Here is a 24,379-nt window from a genome sequence, read left to right on the forward strand (position 1 = left end):
CTTTAGAAAGTATTTTGTTGCCAGTGGCCTTGGCAGCTGCCTTATCAACACAGCAGCTACTGGCACAGCTGGATGTGACAGGCCTAGAAACAAGAGGCACTTTTTTATTATTACAAAAAACGAGCACTCTTGCAAGGAGAAAAAGCATTAGTAGGATAAAAGGGAAAAGGCAGGGCAGTGAAGAAGGAGCAGCAGCGGAGCTCCCGAGAGGTTCACTACCTAGCCTGCCCTCGGGGCTGAAAGAAAATTCTCACTGAAAGCTCTCTTCGAGGAGACGGCAGATGAATTTGTGAGGCTCTGGTGTCCTCAAAGTTTTGCAGCTAGTCTTTAACCTTCTCCTCCTCCTCCTGATCCTCCTCTGACGCTTAACCTCGATCATTTGTTGCCTTATTCAGCTTAGCCACCACACAAAGTTGGCAGGCAGGTGCTGAATGGAGTTATTAAAGGGGCATTTCCCAGATCAGGGCTCACGCAGAGATAAAGACCACAACCACCGCTTTAACGAAGAGTGATGCCGAGGACTGTCGATGCCATCTGAGAGCTGCAAAGGGAAGGAGACGGTTCAGTTCAGTCATGTGTGGAGGCTGGTGCAAGTGTTGAAAGGTGTGCAGAAGCCGTTGGCTTGAGTGGCAACGCTGCAGGGTGAAAACTACGCTCACAAGGGGGAGTTTTCTTGAATATATCTGTGCAGGGTTTTTTTAAGCATTACAAAAAAGGTAAATGTGGAAAAGATCATTTAAGATCCTTTATTCCGAACTCTTTGAAGATGCGTTCACGCCAAGGCTTCTGTCTGTTTTCCCCACCTCTGCTGGGTGCCTTGTTATCAGTGGCAGTTGTGACCGGCTTATCTGTCTTTTGATGCTCTGGTAATGAGATTAATTAGTGCGATTTGAGTTGGTATACATGTGGAATGTCTTGCCCTCCTTCATTTGATAAACTCGTTCGGGCTTTCCACTGATATTTACACATGGAGTGTTGATCAGAGCTTTTCCAGATAAATCTGGAGATGAACAAGTAAGTTTCCACATCCTCCCTGTGGTTTTCAGCGACCGTCATATTTGTCTGTTTCTTTTTTTCTTTCTTCATTTCAAAAGTGAGTCATTGAGACGAAAACACATTATGAAAGCATGAAACCAGCAACCTTAAGTTTCATTTGTTCTTATAACCACTTTTTCTGGGGGAAGCACAGACTTTTTAAGGTGCAGTTACTCTGTATTTCCACCGGAGGGACTGTGTGAAGCTGCTACTGAGCTGAGCTATGGCTGATATCCTTTTCAGTTTGTTCAGATACAGCAGTGGGTGGGAAATTTGACTACAGTTATACCATTTATCTTTGTAAAAGCATAAGTTTATCAACTTGATCTGAGACTATTCAGGTATGTCATGCAAGGTGTGCTGAAAGGTGCAGACAGGCAGGAGGAGAGGGAAACCGTGCAGCAGCAGGTGTTCTGGAAGCTCCCTGAGATTCTATGCTGGTTGTCTTTGTTGCGTGACAACTCGAAGGTGGAGCTCATTGAACAGTGTGTGGCCACGTAGTTCATGCAAATATACCCTAAGGGTGTGTGTGTGTGTGTGTGTGTGTGTGTGTGTGTGTGTGTGTGTGTGTGTGTGAGAATAAAAAGCTCGCCTGAATCATCATATTCCACTGGGATCAGAACTTCACTGGAAATTTAGATGATTTGTTTAAAGGCCCATGACTGAGATCACTACATGCACTATTTCATATGCATCTATAATAGAGGAAAAACTAGCAAATAAATAAATAAAGAGTGAAAGTATTTTGCATACATAAACAATTTCTATACTTTTTTTTTCTTTGTCTGCTTGTAGACAGATGCATGGCACAGGAACGTTTTCACAAGCGGGCCTAACAACCAAATGTTTTTACAGATAAGAAAATAAGGGACACTGTTAGAAATGTAACTTTAGAGTTGAAGCTACTGTCTAATGGAAACCACCACTGTGCAAGCATTTGCCCTTTAAAAATTATTTTTTTTAAGCAGGTTTGTTTTGTTGGTACTTTTACTGATTTATTTTACTCTCTTTGTGACCCCTTGTCTGTGAAAGGCACATTGTAAGTAAATATTACTTAATTGATTATTATAAACTTATAAAATGTACCCGTCTTCTGACATCCATGTGAAAACTGAAAACTGGTGGCCTAGTTTCATTTTCTTTGTTAAAGTTGAGTTCTGCTGCCACATTTTTCCCCGAGTCGAGACGGGACGCGGCAAAAAGTCATATTCTCCTCTTTCCATAAACCATTACTCTAGCAGTAAAGTTTGCCGAGCTAGTGAAAATGGCCCCAGAGGGGCAAAGCTCTCCTTTAAAAATAACAAAAATAATAAGAATAAATAAATTTTAAAAAAGGAAAGAAAGTCATCAGTTTGTAGCCTACAGCTGCGTGGAACTCTTTGTCCCATGTTTTTCATTTAAATTTGATTAAAGGCCAGAGTAGGCTTTTTTTCCTGCCTTTTTAGGCAGATGTCCAATCAGGTAGGTCCGCATGAACGTATGTGAGAGCTGACAGTCAGCAGTTGTAATTCTGCTCTTTTCTATGTTAGGTCTCTGCCCTAGCTGTAATTGCTGAGCTTGTTAAATATTTACCCTTAGGATTAACTATCTCTCCTCATTTGTCTTTCTGGCCCGATTGCCTGTATTTCTCCTCCGGTGCATATGTGTTTTACCCTGTTTGTGTGATTGTGTTTCTCATTATTTTAAAGTAGAATATTCTTGTTCTTTTTTTTTTTTAAATTTTAATAAGGTTGCTGCATTTTTTTCAGGGATTAGGTAATTAAAGGCAACTCTTAAAGGGAACATTCCCTTTTTGAGAGATGCTGGCAGGGGGTTGTATTTTTCTATATCAATGACATTAAAGGGATCCTGATAAAATAAAGCTGGATGAGGAGTCATCGCTTTCATTAATGGTGTTCAATAACTTTTCTTTTTCCTTTATTACTCTTCACCCCCACTTTCCTCTGAGAAGATATGAATTGGATCTGCCTTTAATGAGAGTGGAAAGTCAACAGAGCTAGAGATAATAATAAACTGGGCAGCATCTTCTTTGCTAATGCACATGCTGCCTCTCTAATAACTAGGGCTGAATGCGTTGCACTGTTATGGGTTTTATATCGGTTGATGTAATTCATAACAATGCACTAATACTAGCTGTTGGTACGACTTATATTTTAAAAATGTCAGGGATCATTATGCTCTGTTTGTGGTCTTTGTTTGCTTATAATGTGGTCACACGTTTGCAAGTTGGAGTGCAGCTTGTGGTTGAAATACTGTTGCAGCCACGTTCCACATCAGCGTGTCTCCGATCGAGCGGAACATTTTCAAACGTGAATTGTGTGAAGAAAAAAACTGTTTCAGTTGGTCCTGAAACTTCTCTTGGTGTTTTGTGCCTGCAAACAAGGCTCTAAGACCACCACACTTTCCCAGTAACCAAGAATAGACACCTGACTGTATCAGGAAGCGTTCTCCTAACCAGAGAACATGGCATTGAATAAATATGATCTTAAACCTTTTGCTACTGAACCTCTGGAAATAAACAGTTAATTATGCCACACTCGTTTCCTGCGTGCTATTATTTGCAGCCTTTTTCTGTACTCAGATCTACCACGTAGACTATCAAACCTATATTAAATCTGTATGGATAATGCAGATATGTATCAGTTGTTAGTTAGTTAGACAGTTCTTCTGTGGTGTGAACAGGACAAAAATGAACTTTTTGGGGCCAATATGTACTTTCGATGCAGCAGGGAAGTTGTTTGCACTTTAAAATATAATCACCGAATGATATCCAGTGTGCTTATAGGATTTGTGTGTGTGTTGTTTTGTTTTTAAATCCATCTGCAATCCTGCCAAGGATATATTGCTTCATGCCTTCGTGCCTCATGCCGGCAATCAACTTTATGAAAAACAACTAAAACTATCACAAAGTTTGGTAGAACAACAGTTATTTTAATAGTTTTTCTGCATCTTTCTTGGTACTTAAAGGAGTTACAACTACAAAATCTTTTTTTTAATCGTAAACATGATAAATACTGAATATAGATAGAGTCAGCAGAGTTAGAATGGATCCTTCTCTTTAATTCTAGAAATAAAAAAGCCTCTACACACAGTTCTCAGCAACCTGTAAAGCTAAATCATCTGATCTGAAAACTTAGCACTGTCTAGGAGTGCATGTCATAACACTCCCTAATGTTACCACCAAAAACAGATTTCAGTCCAAATATAAATACCTGCGGTGTAAATGTATCCACACTGCATTGAAGTATATTTAGAAATCTGTGTGCGTGTGTGTTTCTGGAAGTCCTTAATTAAAACCCAACCGTCCCTCATAGCTGTCGTCCGGTCGGGGTGTTGACAGCGTATGAGAACATACCCAGACAATGTAACGAGAGACTTCAGTGCAAGTCTACCAGTTTACGCCAAGTTGGGATGTGCCCACCATCCCGCTGGTATACTGAGTTTTGTTTACCAGCCATCAATGCGCAGATCTGCTAATAGCAGACAGGTTTATATATGCGTGTTGTCTGACTCTAAATGCTGGCTGAGCTATAATAAAAGAGGAAGAGAAAAAAAGACCACAGAACCCACAGACTCACGCCAGGCGCACACCATTTGTGACGTCAACCAGCAGACAGGAGACAGTTTTGTAACTCGCCGTGCAAATGAGGAAGGATGGAACAGCACAAAACAATCAGGTTCTTATTAGATCACCTCCTAATTTTGGAGAATTTCACGGACGTAAGCCCGGTCTTCATTGCTAATTGGGTTAATCCTTTTTATGTCAAGTCTGTATCAAATCCGGGTAATAAAAGTGCGGACCATTTGATTTCCCAAAGAGGGAAGTGCTGCTGCGTGATAGCCGTTTGTGAATGGAGTCTTTGCCCATGGGTGAAAATGTGTATCAGGTCACATTACAGATGGACTTTGTGTTTACCAAACTCGGAGTGACCCCACACTCTTTCCTTCCTTAATACTTTGCAACCCAAAGGCAGACAAGATGGCGAGGCAGAGTCCGAGACAAATCGGTGATCTGAGCAGACTGTAAATGAACTGAAAAGGTTTAGCAACAGAAAGGTCAGCATGTGGTCAGTTTATTGCGGTTTAGGAAACAAAAAGCTTTCTCCAAAAAAATTTCCGGTGTTCACAGCTGTTCCCTTTTTTAAACCAGGCTATTAGAAAGTATCAATAGCTTGTTCAATTTGTATTTGACCCATTTAGTCCAGCGCAGTACAGATCTATGGGTCTGTAGATGTTAGCATCCTAGACTCAACACACATATTTGTGCCTTAATCTGTCTATCCTGTCTAGACTATTCCTGTTTTTTAATTTCAAAAATGTTGCGGACTTGGCAGCTACAAACCTAAAGATTTGTGTAATCATCATCATCGCCTCTGTCAGTGCGCCCCAGGGTGGCTGTGGCTACAATGTAGCTTGCCATCACCAGTGTGTGAATGTGTGTGTGAATGGGTGGATGACTGGATATGTAAAGCGCTTTGGGGTCCTTAGGGACTAGTAAAGCGCTATATAAATACAGGCCATTTACCATTTACCATACAGAAAATATTTTTGAAAAGCCCCAGCAACTGTAACCTGTAATTGCGATGGAACATCTCTTAATAAACAAGGTTAACTGAGAACAGCTTAGGAACATAAGCGAGTATAAAAAGACATTACAGACAGGCTCAGTGTTTCAGAAGTAAAGGTGGGCTGGCATTTTCACCCCTGTGGTGCTCAGATAGACTGATGTTTTTTTACATAAGATTGCAAAGATTTCATTATCGGTGGTACGTAATATCATTAAAAGATTCAGAGAGGCTAAATAAATCTCTGTACACAAGGGAGAAGGCCGAGAACCAATATTGAATGAAGTGATCCTTGGACAAGCATTAAAAACCGACACTTTTCTAATGTGGCAACCCCAGCACGAGCCTGGGAACAGTTCTGAAAACTAACAGTGTTTTTATAAATTCAAGTTAAAAGCATGTAGAAACAAAGAAAAGCCACTGTCTCGTCTGAGCCCAAGCTCAGTAACTTGCACCTTTGCGAAGCCTTCATCAATGCTAAACGATATATATATAACAGTCTGGAGTAATATATGCAGGTTTCTTTTTCATGGAAGGCTTTGCTTATTTTAGCAAAACAATGCCAAACCACATTTTGTAGATACTACAACATCAGAATGTCACCCACATAAAAGATGTAAAAAGAAAAAAAGAAAAAGAAACAGCGGTTTTACTAGAGGCCTCAAATAGTTTGCTCTCAGCAGTAAGTCCCCTCAGGACGCGCAGAAAGTGCTAAATAGTAAAAAACCATCTCATCTGCTAGTCATTTCATTCAGTTTTTATTTACATTTTTACACACCATCCCAACTTTTTGGAAATGTTTTTATTTGTTTGGTTTAAAAAAAAGAAGAAGAAGATATTCCTGTCACTGAAACGCTGGTGTCTGTTAATGATTCAGCTGCTGGGCATTGTTATAAATTATACCCGTGAAATGTCAACATGAAGATGTTGAACACGTTAGCTTGAGGGCATATACACTGACTGGTTTTGCTGCTCAGCTCGATATTCATCTTGTATTTATCTATAGTTTTTGTGTGTGTGTGCGCGCGTGTGTTTTAAATAAACACTTCACTAGCTGGAACGGCGGGTCCTGTATAGTCAGAGAACCAAAAAAAGTGTATGGAGGTGTGGTCGTGCTCCTAAAATTCAAATAAATTATCTCCAATTAAACCCTCTATTAAACCCCTTTTATTTATTAATTCATTTATTTTGACTCTTGACTTCTTGAGTAGCTAAAGCAAGTCTTACGAGCTGATTTAAGATGCCATGTTTGCGTATATTTAAATGTTTAAGTGCATCAGAAGCAATAAAATGTTAGCGTGGACGTTAACATGAATCTGCCGTTCGTGCCAGTTAAATGTCACATGTCGCAACAAGCCTTAAGACGGATACAGACTGACTGCTCTGCTGATGTCAGCTGCATGAAATCTCCAGTTCATGCCGAGCTGCTGGATTCCAAGACTTTCTAAAAGTAGGAGCAAAAGTAGGAGAGTGAGAGGTGATGGTGTGAACGCCATGTTTCTGAAAGTGGACAAAAGCTTCCTTTGAGCGTTCGTGACACACAGTAACCAGAGCTCGAGCCAGCAGCTTCCATTCTCACGATTATTTTTTCTGGACAATTCATTAAAGCGTTTCATGCAGCTACTCATCGTTTTCCGATCAGCACACATCAGTACATCCTCAGAAGAGCTACTTGTGTGTATTGATTACGAGCATCCATGGAGATAATGGGTCAAAACATCTCCGTGTGTGCTGTTGAAGCCGACAAAATTTGCTCTTGTGCAAGATTATCATCTTCAAATGAGGGTACACATCCACCAGAGCCCCCACCCCTTCTTTTCTACCCATCCCTGTCTTTTTTCTTTGCCCAACATTTCTTTCTTTTTATCTCTGTCTTCTCCTCTTTCCCCCTTTGTTGTGTTCTGCCCTCCTGTAATTTTCTCTGACCTCTTTGGAAGAAATTCACCTCTCGTCTCCATTTTTGCTTCATGAGGAGTGCGTGATCGAGCTAAATGCCAGTGGTCAGGCTTTTTTCTTCTTCCTCTTTCCTTTGCATGCGATGTCTGTATACAAAGGTAGATGTATGGCCCCTTAATACATTTCCGGTGTAAATGTTAAGGTGTTCTCACTGTTATGAGCCTGTGCTCATGTTCTTATCATTCTTTCCATTTATTTTGGCATGCAAAAATCCAGCTGGTTTGATGGGGAAAGGGTTTGACAGAAGGATTTATACACAGTATAGTGACAAAGATACTTCTACTGACAGTCTTTGTTTTTTAATGTGAGCACTTTTACCCATGTAACTTTCCCTAGCACCCATTGGTAGAAAACTTGTAGATCAAAAAATCTAATCCAAGATAAGGAATTGCTCTGACTGACTGTTAGTGTTTTTTACTGTTTACTTTACAACATAAGAGATTACAGGGTGTCCGCTCCAACTTAAACTAGTCTGTTATTGTCCCAATCTTTGGACTAATTTTAACATTTTTTGCCATTAAGCTCACCATTAAAATCACACTAATCAAATAGTTTTAGGTGGGATAAGCACCTTAAGTGGGTGATACCATTTTTATTGCATAATCCAGGCAATTTGTAAAAGAAAAATTGCCCTGGATGCGTGCATATTTTTAGCTTTGAGTAGTTTTATGGCTAACATAGAGGTATTGTCTGCCCATTGAGTCTGTGTTCAGCAGCGCATTAGTTGCATGTCAGCTCTCTCTCCCACCCTCGTGCATGTGTTTCCCCCCCCTTTGCAGTAATCAGCCACACAATAGCTGTTAAGTAGTGCGACTGGCCAGCCATGCTAATCCCTTGTATATGTCAAAAACCATGAATGGAAATGTCGCCGTACGCATTCAGCATCCTCACAGTTAACTCATTAGTTGCTTGAATCTAAAGCATGACACTGGCTTTGTCTCTGCTTGGCCTCTTGTGCCAGAGACACTGAACTCACTTGAGTGGAGTTGGAGTCTGTAGGCCTGGGGGGCCCCCCAAGAGTCCCCTGGGATCACTGAAGGCCATAAGTGAATTGCTCAAATCAATGCAGAATAGGAGCCCCGTTAGACGCCAACTGTAACAGCTAGTGGAGACCATTCAGCAATGGGAGGTGTAAGTGTGTGTGTGTGTGTGTGTGTGTGTGTGTGTGTGTGTGTGTGTGTGTGTGTGTGTGTGTGTGTGTGTGTGTGTGCGTGCCTGCATGCTGACTGACGGGTAGAGTGTGTGTTTCAGTTTGAGTGAGTGTGAATAGACAGTCAGGGCTCATGCAGAGGGAGCAGCAGCCTTTGTTGGCCCAACACTATTGTTTGAAGCTGTCTAGTGTAATCACTGTCACAACTACCGCTTAGTGCGATACGCAGCCTGAGCGAGGGTAGAGGGGGGCGGGTGGGCAAGGAGGGAGGCAGCAAGCAACCCAAAGCCCCTGGAGATTAAGATGATAATAATATTATGGGAGCACTTTAAGGAAGCAGCGCAGCTACAAACACGCTGACATAGCCCAGCTGGTGTTTTACATTGTTTACAATATTATTGCATGCCATTAGAAATGTTAACATGCTACTCTGAAGTCAATGGTATTTAAAGATTGCTGGTTGTGCAGTGAATCTACAGTAACAGTATGGTAACGCTGTTGGCAGACTTATTTCTCATTAAAAAGCGTTTTTTTCTTTGGGTTTGCACTGTGCCATTTATTTATTTATTGTTACAAGCAGGCATTTCCTGCAATGCTTTGCAACCTTTTACCCTTTTTCATTTTTGGATTAGATTAAATATTTTTGAAATGCCAATTTATGCTAATTCTTTCACAAAACAAACAAATAGACAATGTTGATGTCCCTGCAAACATGGAATATGGCTTACAGGTTTACTACTTCCTAAAGCCACATGTTGAAAGCCCATTTGATAACTCATTAAGCTTTTTTTGTTTATTTGGTTTTTTCTTTTGTGGCATGCGAGCATTTCAACAGAACGTCTTCCTGTAAAAGTCTTGCATGTGTTTATTGTGGAATTACTGGATTTCAGAAACTAAATCGATTTTGCAACACTGCTGGTAGGGAACTAAGAAAAAAATAAAGAATTTAAATATATATATATATATATATATATATATATATATGTATATATATATATATATATATATATATATATATATATATATATATATATTAAGGCAGGAATCAAAGCATCCTGCTTTCATGGACTGACCACAGGGAGTGCCTGATGGCAAACTGAGAGACTCTTTACAGTTGCTAGTGAATGAGTGGTCAATGTTATGCCAAGAAAATCTGGTAATAAATATCAAAATAACACAATTAAGGTCAAATTCAACAAACACACATGTAGTCCACAGATGCGCCTAAATGCATCGTCATTACAGACTCCTGAACCTGGTAACGCTCTACAAGCACCAGAAGCAATGCGTTGAGGATTAAATGCAAAGGAGCCAAAGCATATGCTCGTTATAAGCAATATTAGTGATAACGATCGTGGCATGGCACGACTACCACGTGTACGACATGTCGTCAGGCTGTGTCTATGCTCTGGTCTCCCGAGCATACTGTACATCAGACCGTTTGTTTTGTCTGTCACCTCCATTTATCTTAATTGAAGCATGCTTCAGTGTGCAACAATGCCCAGACCCGGTCCCTGCTGTTGTTCCCTAATGTAAATCGATATGTTTCCATGCGGTTGGAAAGATCACTAACCAAAGGTGGCATCTGACCCGATACAGCTCGATACGCTAACTACCGTCAGCCAGATGAGGTCCCCTTTCATCAGCATGTGATATGGGAAAAACAGCAGCCTGAGTAAAAATAGAAAAATAGTTCCTTGGATCATGTCATATAAAGTTAGGGTTATTTGGAGAAGCTTTCAGAGGGGGGAAGATTTTTTTTCAGAATTACATAGTGTGTTGCAGATTCAACCATACAAATTGAAATAATACTAAGCGAAAACATCTTCCTATAAAAGGCATATATTCCAGTGAGAAAGGGCATAGTAAGAGCTAATCAAAGAGGACAAGAGAATGTGATGCAAGAGGGTGTTTAAAAGGGTTTGTGTGTGTGTTTTTTTTTATTGGCTGGCAGGCCGTTGCTGCACTCTGCGCACCCAGAGCAGACTGAACTCTGAGTGAACTCCTGCTCTCTGCCGAATTATGATCGAATGAGTGAGCCTGACAAAATATTTTTAGTTTGGAAATAGACGCAAGCAGAGGGTACAGTGAGAGGGAACGAGGGTAATGGTAGGGCGCGTTATCTCTCACAGACACAAACACACACATATGCGCACATGCATTCACTTGTACACGGCCAAAGCAAAAGAAAGACGAAGGGAAGCTGAACATCAGTTAACAGCTGCAGAATCGTCTGTGACTTGACAGCGTCCAGGCGCATTGTTAAAGGGGGAAGGCTCTGCAGGGGCAAATGTCTCACCAAGGCAGCCAGGTATTCAGTCAGTCAGGAAGATGAAAGTTTGTGTGTGTGTGTGTGTGTGTGTGTGTGTGTGTGTGTGTGTGTGTGTGTGTGTGTGTGTGTGTGTGTGTGTGTGTGTGTGGGAGGGAAGAAGCAACTGAGTGAGAGAGAGAGAGAGAGAGGCAGTTGCGTGACTTGTGCTTGGCTCAGCCCTCAAGCCCTCCGGGTGTTATTTGTTAGCCAGGAGAAAGGAAGGTATATCTTAAGTGTTCTACAGTAAACAGAGCTGTGACGGGGGCCCTAATGCTTACCGGGATTTATTTGGGATGTGCACATTTGTGTGCATGTGTGCGCAAACAAGACTATCAGCAGGGCAGGGAGTTTCATCTCGCATCCCCAGAGTGTTAACTGGACTTGACACGACATCGTAAAGTTATTCAGAAGAGCTAAAGTGGGGATTATAATGTAGCACGACCGCACATTTAACACAGACTTTGCAAAATCTTTAGCGAGATGCTGTTAAAACAGGAAACTCAAACAAGTGTTTGCTTTATTTGTAACTGGGTTCACAGTAGTTAATTCCTCTGCAGAGCTTGAAACCAGGGCAGTTTTCCTGTTAAGGAAGCTGCTGGACGCACTGGGCCCCACTGGAGGTTTTCACTAACATCACGAGCAAACCAAAGGCCCACTGTGGGAGTTCATGGTGAAAGCTGTCTGGGGCTTTCTGGGCATTCTGAACTTTCCAGTGTCAACTGAAAATAAAGAAGAGAAAAGGATAAAAGCATAAAAGATGTAATAACTGAATAATGAAGGGGAAGGATGCTATTTTTAACAGCTGCGTTGCAGTTTTATCTTGAGGGGAGTTGCTTTGGTTCACTCTGGTCTTTACACTATTTGATTTTTAAGGCAGGAATTTGAACTATTTCTTTAAGAAGGAGTCTACAAATACATGCCTGTGAATAAAAATATAAAAGCTACTCTTTTTCCCATCACTTAATGATTCTTTAACACACATTTTTTTTAAAGCCTGTCAGTGTTAATGCTATATTAAAGGAGATTTAAATATTTTTAGTGAGGAGCTGGTACTCTCTTTAGTGTTTCATCTCCACTCCTTTCATCTCTTTAAAGTACGCTTCAGCTTCAGCTGACGCGTTGAATCCTTGCGGGTGTCAGATCTCTGCTACCAAAAACAAGCCTCCTTCAGCTTTTCTGAAGGTTTTTTTCACAAACTTCCTTTGTTTTTTACTACAGCTGCTTTCATTGTTTGCACTCTGGCCAGCTTCAGCTGACGCCGTCTTTTCACCTACGTGCTTGATACGACATACGTGTTTTCCTTCACTTTATACGACGTCCGTGTCAGTTTCTCTCCTTAAGCTAACATTTCAGCTCCTTTCAGTGATTAAAATCTAACTTTGTACTCAGCCTTGTAGTGCACATTTACTTCACAGCATCACTCGCACTTTAACTGAACCTTTCTCAGTATTTGTCTCTTGAGCGCCACTTTCCATTCAAGCTTCTGCAGTATTGAAATATTTGAGCAAGGAGCAAAACTGGGCTTTTCTACTTAAATAGGATCTTTTTATGTAATAAATACTTGGGCACGGCTGTTTCCCGTCACCATGGTTCGTGACCTTAGTAGAAGTGGAGCCACAGGCAGCGAGGCTCTGGACCTTCCAGGGATAAGTGCAGGACTGATCTCATGACTTATTATTCATCAGGCACGGCGGCATGAGCTCTTAAAGACAGTACATGACAGTGAGCAAAGAGATCAAGTCAAATCAGGTGCATGAGCTCATCATGTATACCGCAGCAATGTAGGCGATTTACGCTGTGAAACTTGCGCACGGCGAATAGTTTCAACAGCATGAAAAAAAAAGAAGAGGAAGGAGAAAAAGAGCGAAAATGACAAAGTGATGGTGAAGAGAAGCGTTGGACTGTTTCTGTCCCTGAGGATTGTTTAAATTGGCATGTTGTGGAGAGAGCACTGTTAGAGTGGATTTAAACAGCTGCTGGCTTCACCCACAGCAACACACACACACAGACTGACACAGACACACACTCTCACACTGGGGCCCTCCCCTGCTCTAAGTTTGCGTGCGGAGCTGGGAAATTATCCATGCTAATGTGCCAGGGTTTGTTTTCATCATCAAATTGCAAACGTTTTAAATATGCATCACACACACAACACACATAAAACCTCCCCCCACACACAAATGTGGTCACATTTATCTAGCCGGAGCCCCGACGCTGTCTGATCTGTGTTTTCATACACTGTCATCTGTCAAATATAGAGCTGGAAGTGGCTTCCACTCATGTTTATTTTTCATACACCACTCCCATAATTTTTCAATCATATTTGATTTCTTACACAGGATTCTTTCGACTATAACGGAGCTCAGTGCTTTTCTTGGCTCCGTGTCTAAATTAATACATGCAATGTGGAATCACAATTAGTGTGAGCGCTGGAAGATTAATGGGAAAAGTGAGTGGTGTGTTGGCATGTTTGTGTACTGTTAAAGCCACAATGCAGAGACTTCCCCTTTCAGATTCTCTGTTTGATGACTCTGCTTTATGAAACACATGCATATGTTTATGATATACTATAGAAAAGCTTAACACAAGATAAAGAGACAAGAAGAAAGACATCATCACCTCTGTTTGCTTTACAGCACCTAACACTCAAGAAGGCAAAATTTTGACAAATTAATGTGACTTAAAAAAAAGCCATTCTGATGTTTAACCCACTTTCTTGCTGTCAAAAGTCAGCCTGGCCCAGCACAGATTCTGACACCCAGAAGATGTTGATATGACAGCCCGCACCGAGGCTGAAAGCCCGAGTAAATATAGCACAAAAATCAAAGCTGAGTCACATCCACTCGTCGTCCGTAGCTGTCTGATACAAGTTCAGAGAAGCTCTTTTCACATACTTTTACTGTGGCAAACCAAAATATTGTAAAAAGTTTGGTTTTGCTTGGGGATAAAGTTAAATTTTGCTACCACTTAGAAATGATTGCCTCTCAAATCTTTACTGAGAAGCTGTGTTATATATAATCTTGGCTCAACGATATAGACAGCCCACTTAAGGATGAAGGGATGTGAAATGCTTTTTTTTGTGGCTAGGGTTGGTTAAGGTTATCGCTTTAAAAACAGCCAAATTATCACAGCAGAACTTTTTCATGTGTTTTTCCATTACACCCTACCAAATTATCCCTGTTTACCTTTAAAAACAGGGATGACTTTCTCCCCCCCACCTCTGCTGAAAACCACATGGCCATGATGCCCAATGTTCTGCGCATTCTTTTGCTCATTGAAATAAATGCTGTAAATGCAGTTTGGCCACGGGACAGGGGGAGAAAAGGGGATTGTCATAGCGATAATTCAGTTTCCATCTCTAGAGGGAGTGATAACAAAAAAACATCTTATTTGAAATTGAAGCGGGAATTCGTCCAAATCCTACCATGAGTAATATGAGGATAAACAACAGATCACTGGAGACTCCTTCCTTGTGACTCATGAGCAACAAGTTCTCAGAAAGAAGAGAGAGAAGGAAACAGTCTTCAGGGAGGAGGGGGGGTTGGGTGGTGGTGGTGGTGGTGGTGGGGGGGGGGGGGCACCATAATAACATCATTGTGGACGTTTGAAGTCGCATCGGGCCTGTTTCCCACATACAGTAAGTACAGGCTGTCTACATGTCTACTGGTCTCTCGCCACTCAAAGGCCACATTCATGGAGGCACTGCCGCCCTCACAGAGGGCAATTGGATCCACCAGATACCCTTCCCTTCTCACGCAATGTTGTGTAAACCCGGGGAAAATGACCTCAATATGTCCTAAACGAATTAAGGATGAAGATGCCGCGCCTGCTCACATGTCTTAGGCATGATAATGTGGTGATAGTTTTATAAATACCCGCTCTCATGCGCACATGCACACATAGATGCGCGCACACACACAAACATGCAGCAACAGCGAATACTGATTGTGTCTGTCAGTGTGTCGCACTTGAGTTGAAGCTGCTGTCGGATCTTTGAGCGGCTAACAGATCGCCCTTACCATCTGTTCATATGGGAATCTGTTGTCTTTCATGTTTGATCTTATCCAGATACACAGGTTTGCCTAGGAGACCAATTTGAATTACTGGCATGCAGATTAACCTGAGATAAACACTGATTATTTTATACAGGGATAGAAAAAAATGTAACCAAAACCATGTGTTACACCTAAAATTTCACTTTCACTGTTTCATTTCTTAATTTATAATTGTGTGTAGTTATATCCTAGACATGCGGGCAGGTGTTTTTTTTTGTTTTTGTCTTTGTTTTTACTCACGCTGGGCTTGTTAATCTCCCATTTAATCCTTCCTCTATTGTGGTGCCACCACACCTTGGCCTGGAGGCCTGGACAACCTCAGCCTGACTGCCTGCTGGTGTGGATTCAGCCTGCCTCTCTCGCACTTTTTCCCAGTAACTGAAGCTGCACACGCTTTCTTTTTTTCCCTTACTTGACTCCCTCACCTCTCCTGTTGCCCTGCACTTCTTCCCGCTTCCCAGTAAAGAGGAAAAATAGACAGAAGTCAGAATTATTTCATAGCTGCATAACCGGATGCATCTTACAAATAGGTCAACGCGTCACGCAAGACCCAGCGCTATGAGTGGTGTTCAAGAGAGGTCAGTGGGGGGTTGGAAACATATGAAAGGAGGTTTAAAATAAAAGGCGGAAAGGAGGGAAATTGTCGTGCATAATTCATTGGGCCATCGCAACACCAATTCTCCGTTCATCCATCACTGGACCACCATCTTTATTAAAATGTCAGATGGGTTAATTCATGTAGAAACAGGCTTGACCTAATTGGCAGACGTTACTGATGAGGTTGGCGCTGCTGTGGTAGACAATTAACTATGATTCAGGATTTCCAGAAAAATGACCTTAATCATTTGCTGAAAGTTTGCATCTGGTTGACTCTTCTGTTTATCCACTAACTCAACTCTTTTTTTGGTAACAGATCTTCATGGAGTTGTTTTGGAGCTGCATCCTCTCCGATTGGACTGACTTTTCATACCTGTTATATATTGGAACAACCTAGACATGAGAAATGTCCCACTTTTTACAGTACGATATGCTTTGCCGTCACTCTGTAGTAGTTGGTAAAAGTAGCTAGAACAGAAGATTACTGAGATTAGAGTCTGTCTGTACAGCTAATAGATTTTCTTGTAACAACTCCCATGTTTTTAGTCAGCAGCTGGATGGATAGCAGAGACAAAACACCTGCCAAAAGCCTTCAGGCTTGAGCCTTTACTTTTTGGCAAGCCTCCCCTCCCTGCTACTTCAAGTCTTTCCCCTTCTCATGCAACCTCTCCTGGCCAAATTCTCTGTCAATTTCCAGGCCATATTGAGACTGTATGGTGGCCTCCACTCCCTCACTGGTGATGTCATAACAAAAAACACAAACTGAGATTTGATGAGCTGGAAAATCTCATTCCAGCTTGTATAGAATTATTGTCCAGTCTGCATAGAGTATGTGTCAAAATGTCAGCTTTGATTATACAACTACAGCGCAGGTAATAATATTTGAACTCAACAAAGTTTGTGTGTGTTCACGCATGTCTATGCATTTACACTGCTGGGTGTGTGCTTATATGCGACAAATGGACGTTGCTGAGATCTTTAGGCAAATCTAAGACGATTGACCCGGTCCTAGCTTAGTAGGGCATGGCAGGGCTGTTGGGATTTGGATTTGGCACTCTGAATCTCTGTGTTTGGGCTTGTGCTAAATACCTTCTGTTGTAGTATAGTTTGTGTGTAGTTTGGTTTCTATTTTATCCTCTGAAATACAGGAAAAAAACTGCAACAGATTAAATATTTTAAAGGATTTTATATAAGCTAAGACCTGCCAGTTTTTAGTAAAGCAACCCAAATTTACTCTTAAGATAAAGAATGCAGTTACATAGTTTTTAAAAAATGAAAGTAGCCATTTATGGCTAACCTTTTCACTTAATGCTAATGTTAATGGATTTGACCTGCTCTCCCGAGTCACCATTATTTAAAACTTAAAGTTATAGTGCTGTTGGTTAATTTCTGAAGTAAATTCATTCAAAACTTCAAACTTCAAAGTTTACATCATTTTTATAGTTCTCACTGTAAAGGTAGTTTCCTTGAAACAAAAAGCCAACAAGTAACAATATTTTCGACTAGCTAGCAAGCTAATATTAGCTAGCTAAGACATTTAGCAGAATAGATTAAATGGCTGCATATTGTCCAGTTCGGCAGAGATATATAAAGCTTAGCAATGGAATATGAAAAAAATGACCTGAAGAAGTATTTTAGGAACTATTAAAAGTAATGAAATTTGTATATGAGTACTGAAATGCTGAGTATCTTAAAAACATTTTTAGAATAATGCATTATTTTCTAAGCAAAGTGTTTTTCTACCTACTTAGACCTTGAAGAAATTAATTAGCTTGACTACTCATCACATTACCTTTGCATTACACTATTTACATGGCCTGAGGTGAATTTTCACTTAATTACCAGCTAAGAACATAAACCTGCAGCTACTCACTCGCATCCTAAACAGGACAGACAGAGATCTTTCTATTCTATATTCTGTTTACGTCTGAGCACAAAGAAAACAGGAAAGAGGAATTCACAGAAATTTATTGCATTATTGTGACCGCAGCTATTCTTTGTTAGAAATATAGGCCACGATGCCACAAGAGCAGCTGCTCATCAGTGCTTTTGTTACCTGTTGAAAATCAAGCTTTGACTTATTGGGTGTGGTCAACGCGTGCTCAGCTTTCAAGTCACTTCACTTCCGAGGTTCTCTGCTAGATTTGCGTTGCCATGTTGCCCTTGCAGATTTGTAAGTCGAAAGAGCTTTGTACGGATTTTGAAAGCATTTTAGAAGACCAGCAGTAATAATGACTTCTTTGTTTCTCTTTCATGCTGTCTGCTCAGAAGCACTAGCACTCACTTTCTCTGTGCACACTTTCCCCTCTGGCTCCCTGTCATTCCCAGTTACTCTGTATTCCTCCTTGGGCTATCCTGGTAGTACAGAGGTGATGAGAGGATGGAGAGGTGTTGGGAACAGGAGCGAGACAGAGACAGGAGCAGGGCAAACACAGATTGGCAAACGTAAATACGTCCTGATCAGGACAGGACAGTGTGCAATTCTGTTTTCTGGCATCTGAAAGAATGCAGTTCTTTCTGTGTGTGGTCATAATCAAGTTGGAAGTACACAGAAAGAGTTCACAGAGTAAGACTGAAAACTCATTCTGGTTTTGCTTCAGTGATCTTAACATGTAAATATAAAACTTTCACCTGCTCTAGCAGCCTGCAGCACTGATTCAAATGAGGTTTGAGGTTAAAAGGTAAAGGCAAAAATAGTGTGTCTTAAGTGTGCTCTAACCACACGAAGAGATCCTTTTTTAGCACAATATTACGTAACATGTATATAACTGTGTGAATAATCCACTGAATACGTGTTTTGCGTGCATGAAAATCTTTTGTTGTCTTCTCTTTTTTTGTTTCCATTTCATTCTAAAGAAAGCATAAAATTGTTGGCACCGATTGTAATCAGAGGTTTATTAGGGAAACCGGCTTTTGACTAGTGTTACGTTTCCACGCTGCATCCACAGGTTGTGTGTGTGTTGCCAGCGAGCGCAGGAATGCTTTGAGCGCGCACAGAGCCAAAAATAGACATGCTGATCCTTTAAAAGCAGAGCCCGTAACATGTTGTGGCTACAGGGAGCGAGATGCACACTGTCTCTTTAAGACAGGGCTCTTTGTGTAGCATAGTGTAGTATTTGCTGTGGTAGTGTGAGTATGCGTGCATAGACTCTGTGTGTGTGTGTGTGTGTGTGTGTGTGTGTGTGTGTGTGTGTGTGTGTGTGTGTGTGTGTGTGTGTGAGAGAGAGAGAGAGAATGTAAAGCTGACTGAGCAGGCGAAGGGGTTGCGTGACTACTGCAGACGAGGCTGCGACCTCAGAAGAGTGGTTATGAAAACGATCTGTCGAAGCAAGCAGAGCGAGAGAGAGAGAGAGAGGGAGTAGGAGTGAGCGAGTGAATGAAAAACGGAGGGAGTCAGTAAAGAGGGCAGAGAGAGAGAGAGAATAAGCGAGCAGGGCTGCAGAAATTAGTTAATTTGGACCCTGCACTATCACCGAGTGGCACTGAGGGCTGCCCCACATGCACATATTTATGGTATTGAATGCATACGCACATGCAGCAAACACACACTGTGCTGTGCTTATAGCGCTTAGAGCCAGGGGGTGATGCCACTAAAACCCAGTTCACACATGGGAGCAGATAGCATGCATGACAGAAGCAATAGAAAATACACCGAGATTTAAAAGAAAGCCAGAGAGATAAAGGAATGGGAGTATTTTGTCACTGAGACTGAGAGTGGGGGAAATAAGCAGGAGGGAGGTGGGGAGAGAAAGTCAGGTATCATATTCCTACTGTGGCATTGGTATGCTCTGAACATCCAGGAGAGATTCCTGAGGCTGACCAGATGGAAACAATCAGAGACCGACAGAGGACTGTAAGGACTACAGTATATACTGTCCAATTAAGATGGCTCAATTTGCATCCATTCTTTTTTCCCGTGCATTTATTGTAATGCTGGAATTTAGAAAATGTGATTCAGTGTCTGTTTCTAGCGTGTTGACATTTTGAAGTTTTGGAAACTCTCCGTTTTCTTAATCACTTAAGCGTTGCGGTGGGGGCTGGAGCAGCCATCAACATGTGAATATAAATTTTCCTGAAATAAAAATAAAGTGATGTAATGTCCCTGTTTGTTGAAATCTTTCCACAATCTGACTGTGTTAGGATCAGCGAGTGTTTGGGCTCATTCCTTGGCGAGCAGCAGAGCGGTAAACCTGGAACCGTGTAATCAAAGAAACATGTAAGCTTTTAATTTTCTTTGTCGCAGGAGACGTTTGCTGACCAAGCTTTAACCAAAACAAGTAGACGTAAATGTTCCTCCGAATGTTTGTGCATCTGTAAGAAGTTTTTGGCTTCCTTCATTACCCTCATAAATGTTTTAGAAAGTAAACAAACAAAAAATCAAGGCATGGATAGTTTGTCAAATGTTTCTTTTAGTAGAAGGTTAAATATCACCAGGAGCATACACAGATGTGGCAAAAGATGAGAAGAAAAACAAGAGCGGGCAAAATATATCGGTGTTTGGTGCAGATAGCGTGTGAACAGTAATGCTCGCCTTCAAAGAGCACATTGTATCCGAGTATGAGTCGCTCAACAGGGACAGCAGCATGACGGAGGGAGGGAGGGCATACCAGGACAAGGGGCTGAGAGAGACGGAGAACGAGGGGCGAGGAGGAGGCTGAATGAGTCTGAGTCATGACAATTGTGATCTTTGTTTTGTACGAGGTTGCCAACTCTCACGCTTTTGGCTCAGTCCCATCAGACCATGCAGGTCTTACATCAAGGAAAGTGTAATTATAAAAACAAAGGTGAGCTGTGGAAAAACACTTGAGAGATTTTTTTTCGTGCCACTTCAACGTCGGTGTATTAGTGATTGTGGTTTCATATTTTTTAGTAAAAAAAAACTAAAGCTGTGGGAAAAAAAATCCTAGAATCAAGTGTAGAAAATACCCTTTATTAATGAGGAAGGAGAGTGAACTGAATATCTCACTGCTTAAATTATTACATTTTTATTGTTATCATACTTTCATCAAAGGGCAGGCTTATGTATTTTAATCGATGTGGTTAAATTGCCTGCAAATAACAAGCAATAGCAGGATTAATTGAAAGTAGGAGAAAGTAATACCTTCCTTAAAAATACTTAAACATTGGTGCTCATAGATGGTGGGGATTGAAAGCTCATTCCTACAAAATGGGTTAGTCACGGGGAGCAAAGGGTCAAAGGGTCATCTGATGTAGCGATACAGAGTTTGGAATTTGTCTTTGGTTGGCTCATGCAGTTTCACACACGTGCACATTGATAGGTCGAGAAGAATTCAGGCAGGTTTTCTTCTGCATATTAACATCACTCTTCTGCTTAGAGACATGAAAGAAGGGTGGATGAGAGCGCCTCAGCCTTTTCAATTATAAATGCTTTAGAGTTCAGCTGCAGCGCTTTATACATGTTTTAAAATCTCAAATCTGCTATAAAGACCAACTGTCTGAAGTCTGTGATGTTTCTATGGCTCTATCAGGAAAATCTTTAAATGACTTCTGCTGTAACTGGAACTGCTCTCAAACTAACATGAAGTTTATCTCCACTCATAGCATCAGCCATTTTCCACATGAGTGAAGAACCGTGTGTGTGTGTGTGTGTGTGTGTGTGTGTGTGTGTGTGTGATATGCTTTCCCTGCTGGTGCAGCATGACTGTTTTACCCTCCTCTTCAGGGTCAATATTTACAGTTCATCTTCTTCTACAAAATCACTCTGTCACAGCGCTTTACCATCTCTCTCTCTCTCTCTGTGCATCCATCCCTCCCCCCCTCTCTCCCCCTGCTGCCTGTCACATTTGCTGTATGTCTCAATGGCTGAGCGTGATCAAGGCCAATTATAGCTTGTTTTGAGCGTGCGGGGCATCTTGTGGAAGCAATACATTACTGGCAACTCACTCGTGCCGCTCCATCCCTCCCTCCATATGCGTCCCCTGTCCTCTATCTCTCTCTCTCTCTCTCCCCCGTTCCTCTTGCATGTACAGCATGTAGTAATTCTTCACACAGCTCCTGCATGCAGCTGGAACGTGGCTAAATGCAAATTCACTGGCGTGCGGTTTGTTTTGTACGTACTGTAGGGGCATTCCTCTGTTGTCCCAGGGCTTACAAGACGATATTCAGTACTTCGCTTACTCTTTGCTCAAGGTGATTCCCCAGCTTTGTGTCTTTAAAAACATTAAGTAGATTACCAGACCTGGGATAGGTCCAAAGTAAAACAGTGCAGCTTGTAACTTTTAACTTTCACAGAAGAAAAATAATAAAGCCTTTCCTTCTGTACATATAGCAGAAATGATGATATTACCGTAGCTAAAACAGTTGTTTCAACTGCTCACTCGCTACATTTAACTGTATTGGTACCATTTGTGCTTTGAGGCTCATCTGCTCTCATGGATGCTTTGTGTTTTGCAGCAGGCTACAATGTGGATGTATTTTAATCAAATTATAATTTGTCTTCTTCTGAATTTGTTGAAGCTCTCTACAGCCTTTCCAAGTATTCTTTTAAACAGCAGCAGCAGTCCCTCATGGAAGGAAAAAAAAGAGAAGGAAAATATGTTGTTTTTGGGGTTTTTTAAACATAGTGTATTTTTTTTGTTCAAATGTGAAACTTTTTAAGAAGAATGACTGCTAAAATTAATCAAGGCTGAAGGAAGGGAGGAATCTGGCTTCTTGTTTATTCCCCAAAATGACTCATACTTGCCTTGCATTTTTGTGATCCAGTGATACAGATCTATCAGCGTTACAGCGCATAGATCTCCAGAACTCAGTGCAGATGCTGAGGGGGAAAAAAACTCCTACTTTCTATTGTTGTATGTCCGTTTCAGTAAAAGCGTTGGTGAGGCGGGAGGTAGGAAGGAGGTGTCGACACACACCAACACAATGGTATGGTTTCCCTATGCTTCTCCACAGGATGCTGTCTAGATCCACACACAGACAAACTCAGAACAATGGATCGACACATGGTGCTTTCATTTTATTTACTGCTGCTGACTCTTCTTCTGTTTAAAAAAAAAAAAAACAGATGTCATTTATAGTCTCACATCACCTGCTGCCCCAGCTTTCAAGCTTGTCTATAAAGACAAAACAAATAAGGAATGTTAGATTTTTCTAAGATTATTGTCAGTATAGAAAGAAATGCTGATCTTGGTGTTTAAAATACTGGCGAATGTGAGCTGTATTGGTGTATAATTACAAAGCAGAAAAAAAGGAAAAAGACAACCCTCTGTCTGGCTTCCTTCCACCCTGATGTGTTAGCTATTACATGAAAATGACCCAACATACAGACCTCAAAGAAGCAGCCACATGTTTCCTATCAGTCATTAAGTACACACTCCAGTTCTGTTCAGCCGCCTCCCATCATCAGGGATCATCACCTCATCATCAGGATTGGTTCCAGTTCATTTTGTTGCATTGTCACTTTCTGTTCCCTCTGCTGTCTAGTCCAACTTGTTAACGGATTCCTCCTGTTATTCAGTGACTCCAGGAGTAAGACGTTGTGTATCCCTGCTCCAGTGTTCAGTCTATTTAAGGTCTTGACGTATGTCAGGAAAAACTCAGTGGCATGTTGCTGAGGTAATAATATTTGACCTCTTTCCCTCTAAAATGTGCATGTAGTCTTTTGGGAAGAGTAACAGGGAGCAGGTAGATGGATGCGGTAGGACTCTACAGTGAATAAAATGACCTCTCTCCCATTGCGTGCCATGGTTTGTTTTCACTACAGGCCACATGTTTGAACATTGCATAACTTCTGAGATGTGGTTTGTAAGTCGTGGATTATTTTGGGTATAGAGGTGTGTGTGCTTTGACAGACACCTTACTGAAAACTTTAGCCTACTTCTTCTAATCAAGATAACCTTTTGAATTTAAAGATCCTGCATCCTAATGCATGTAGTTCTTAGAAATGCTGAATACACCATTTAAAATGACTGATTACTGAGTGGTTGATGTAGGAAAAAGTAATTTTCCAGGCATTCACGTGCTTAATCTCTTTTACTGCCCGCATTCATTCCACAGATGGCTGGTTGTCTCTCGTTGTCCTAACGGTGGGAGTTTTAGCCCAATTAAAGGCTAATTAAAGGCTCAGCCCATTAAAACAAGGAAGTCTTTGTAGTGCTGTTTGCACAGGTGGTGTGCATCACCGTGTTGTAATAGTGTCAGGTTAACACATCAAGGCTGCACACATGGACACACATTCGTGCTTGTGCAGGATATACGCTTTCAATAGCATCATTTTCTTAATCGTATTAATTTCCAGGCAGAGGCTGACTTATGGTGTCTGTTTAACAAATCAATCAAAGAGATTGAAGCCTCAGCAACACTTGTGGTATGAAGAGCAGCTTCATTACTTGACCAACGTGTTTCGCTTTGTGGTCTTCAGATCAGTTAAACCTTAATTTCAGACTTTTGTTGAGGAAAAACAACTCGAAATACGACCAAGTTTTAACAATATTTTTTAGATATACCTCCACCAGAACGTGGTATATAAATTTTTTGATGACATGGGCTTCTTATGTCAACTAGTCAGCTATTTTACTGCTATTCAGCTGTTGCAGTCACATGACCAACGACTACATAACGAGAATTTGTCCCCCATTTTGAACATGTGACGATGTATGGTCAAATGACTAAGGCTGCTGTCACGCAGACCTAGAGACCTGTCGATGACTTTCTGCCAAACTCTGGTTGCGAGGGAGAAATTTGCATTCTC

The 24,379-nt window shown here is 41.2% G+C and overlaps 2 protein-coding genes across 2 annotated transcripts in view; both read left to right on the top strand.

Moving 5' to 3' along the window:
- LOC146661782 (uncharacterized) overlaps positions 1 to 24,379 on the top strand; it is a 517,204-nt gene that overhangs the window by 242,715 nt on the left and 250,110 nt on the right. The window lies entirely within an intron of this gene.
- Positions 1 to 24,379, top strand: part of LOC146661791 (uncharacterized) — a 62,752-nt gene that overhangs the window by 4,650 nt on the left and 33,723 nt on the right. The gene's annotated exons all lie outside the window — the stretch shown is intronic.

The sequence above is a fragment of the Rhamphochromis longiceps genome, linkage group LG9 (assembly GCF_057381845.1).
Source record: "Rhamphochromis longiceps isolate RC_006_pf linkage group LG9, R_longiceps_female_GT1.1, whole genome shotgun sequence".
NCBI classification, from domain to species: Eukaryota; Metazoa; Chordata; class Actinopteri; order Cichliformes; family Cichlidae; genus Rhamphochromis; species Rhamphochromis longiceps.